This window comes from Chinchilla lanigera, unplaced genomic scaffold, assembly GCF_000276665.1.
Source record: "Chinchilla lanigera isolate Chin_1 unplaced genomic scaffold, ChiLan1.0 scaffold00173, whole genome shotgun sequence".
Taxonomy (NCBI): domain Eukaryota; kingdom Metazoa; phylum Chordata; class Mammalia; order Rodentia; family Chinchillidae; genus Chinchilla; species Chinchilla lanigera.
Genome location: NW_004955574.1, coordinates 855,854 through 858,874, shown reverse-complemented (window position 1 = coordinate 858,874; position 3,021 = coordinate 855,854). Strand labels below are relative to the sequence as shown.

The 3,021-nt window shown below is 52.6% G+C and overlaps 1 long non-coding RNA gene across 1 annotated transcript; it reads left to right on the top strand.

Moving 5' to 3' along the window:
* The first annotated feature begins 6 nt into the window (after positions 1-6).
* Positions 7-1,703, top strand: LOC102003187. The gene is made up of 2 exons (XR_265062.1): positions 7-554; positions 1,457-1,703. It is a non-coding gene; the product is annotated as an uncharacterized LOC102003187 (long non-coding RNA).
* Positions 1,704-3,021: the final 1,318 nt, after the last annotated feature.

Below are 3,021 nucleotides of genomic sequence, written 5' to 3'. Positions count from 1 at the left end.
GCGCGATGGCGGCGGCGCCTCCTTCCTGCGGCCGCCGCTCCCGAGCGCGCGCCCCCTCGCTACTGCGCGTGCCTGGCGCGGGGACCGCTGCAGAGGGATAACGGCCCCCAGGCGCGCGCCGCGAGGGGATGAGCAGCGCGGGACAGCAAGAAGCAACCGCAGCGCGCGCACGCCTGAGGGGCTTGCTGCCGCCGCCGCGGCCTGAGGCAGGGAGCGGGCGCGAAAGGAGCAGTGCGCGTGCGCCCCGAGAAAATGCCGCTACTGCGGCTACTGCGGCGCGAGACTGAGCGCGAGGAGACCCGCGAACGGGCAGAGGGAGCGGGGTGGGCAAGTGCGCGTGCGCATTAGGGGCTGCCAGGCGGCGCGGCTGCTGGCGCAAGGCGGAGGGAGTGGCTCAAGGGAGGCGCGCGCAAAGCGCGCGCCAGAAGCAGTCGATCCTCCGCTCGCGCTGGCTCTGGAAGAAAACAGGAGTGGAGAGGCATGGCCTGGCTCTGGAGGAGACGAAGGGCGCGATCCCGCTCGCGCGGGACCTGACTAGCCAATGGGAGGCAAGGGTAGGTGGGTTTGCCGCGCGAGCCGCAGACCCCCGGATAACGGAGGAAGAGAGGAGAGACGTAACATGGGGCGCTGGGGCGCTGGGGTGGTGGGGCGGGGCTAAAAAGGAGGGAGCGCACCCAGCGAGGAAGTTGATTGGAGAGTACTGGGAGGCGTGGCCTGCCTCAGCCCAATCTAACCCTTGCAATTCGTCGTCCCGGAAGAGGGGGCGGGGCTGGAGAGCGCGTGCTCTTACCCCTGGCAGTGAGTAAAATCTGCAGGCAGCGCGCGCGTTATACAAGTTGTTCATGATTCATCGTTCGCTGCCTGGCGGAGGAGAGACGGCCTAGACCTGCACGCAGTCCTGACCTCCAAATAAGCATTGTCCAAATGACTGCAAGTCAACTGTCAGTTGGACGTCTGGAGGGGAAATAGTGATGAAAGGGCACCTCTGTAAAACTTGATTCCTCTGGACCAAGGAGGTGTTCCTCTGGGATTCCTCCGGAAGTACAGATGGTAGAAAATGAGCTCTCTGGGCCCAGAGTTTGTATTTTGGAACGCATGAAGAAAGGCTAAATTTCCCACTGTATTTTGCCCTTTTCTTTAGTCTCTTCATCTGTAAAATCGGAAACTGTACCTCAGAAGGGTGGCTCCCTGAAACAGCCCAAATTTTACATAAGTATGTATGTGTGTCTTTTTAAATTTTCCATTAGTACATGTTTGAAATATATAATGATTATATTAGTCGTGGATATTTTCGTACACGTGCATACCTGTGGTAAAGTTTAACAGATTAACAACAATAGTAATAAAATAGAACAATTATAACTTCACTGATCTGTAATGAAAATAACGTAATTGCAGACCCTCGCTTGAAAGATTTAAGACAAATAGCAATATTTTCCACCCTACTGATCATCAGCTCCTGAAATTTGGGAAAGCAGAACCAGGGCTAAGTGGTAGAGGACTTCCACAGCGAACTGGAAGCTCTGGCTTCAATCTCCGATCAGGAACATAAAGGTAGGGGATTAAGGTAAGACTATGTGAAGTGCTAAAAATTATGCCTTGCATATAACAAAGTGTTCTGTAAACACTGATAAAATTACATGGGCTCAAGTTTTAAAACATGTTTAAACAAAGCTTTTCAGATTAAAGATTGTTTCCAACGACCTTTTTCGTTTAACATTTATACTTTTTTGTTTTTTTAATTTAACCCTTTTGTTGGACGTGGTGACACACGCCTGTAATCCCGGTGCTTGGGAGGCTGAGGCAGGAGGATTGCCGTGAGTTGGAGGCCAACCTGCACTACATAAGCAAGTTGAAGTCCAACCTGAACTACATATCGAGACCCTGTCTCAAAAAAGTCAAGGTAGGGGGGGCACATGAAGCACTTGAGACATTAACTCCATACTCACAACAACCCTATGGGTTAGTTATAAGTCACAGAGAGGTTAAACAGCTAGGAATGGGTATATCTTAGATTCAAAGCCAGACAAGTCGGGGTCAGGTGATACACACCTATCCTAGCACTCCATCAGTCCTGTGGTGGTGTCACCATTTTATGTGTCGCCTTTTAAGGCTAGAACTCTCGTTAGTTCCCAAGCCTGGCAAATGATATACAATAAATACTTGCTCATGAATAAGTGGCTGAATCCAATGCTAAATAAAAAGAATGGGAGGCACGCGGGGGCGGGGTGGTGGTGCATGGTAGCCAAAAAGACAAAGTCCTTGTCCACCGAATAACTCCTGCCCTTCTTTCAGATGCTAGCTACACAGGTATACCCCTTCGGGAAGGCCTCCCCCAGTCTTCCCCATCCAGGCCCTGGACATGCTGGCTTACTCCAGTCTGGGAATGGGTTTTTCTCTCATCCCGTGAGGGTGAAACACGACTATCTTAGTCATCGATGATGGCCCTAACAAAGGCCCAGGCCCAAGGCGGGGCTCATCAGTGTTTTGTTGAATGGATGGAACATCAAGGAAGGCTTTCCCGGCTCTGCAATTCTTTCCAGCACGCAGGAGGGTGAGTGGAAGCTGAGCCAGCCAGGGACAGGAAGCGGGCTTCCCTCAGGGCGGCCGCCCCCGCCAGCCGCCCCCCCTCACTCCGGATAAATAAACAATCGAGTAAACAATTAGCCGGAAGAGAGGAAGAGAAACGTGCCGAGTGGCAGCTTGGGCCGCTATCAAGATGTCCCAAGCACTGCTGTAGGGCTGGGTCACACCAAGCAGGGAGGTGTGAGGCGGGGAGTTTTGGACCCAGAGCATCGGAGAGATGCACAAGCATAAATAAATAAATAAATAACCTGGTTTAAAAGCTACAAAAGAATTTTGCAGAAAATACCGGAGTGCTGGGACTTACTCTGTCTCGTCTCCTGAGAGTCAAAGAATCAGAGAGGGTGGGGACAGGGTCTACCAGCGACCAAGGAGTCAGTGAGCCCACAGCGCCGCCTACAAACCGATGGGAAAAAGCTACCTCTCAGCTGGAGCCGT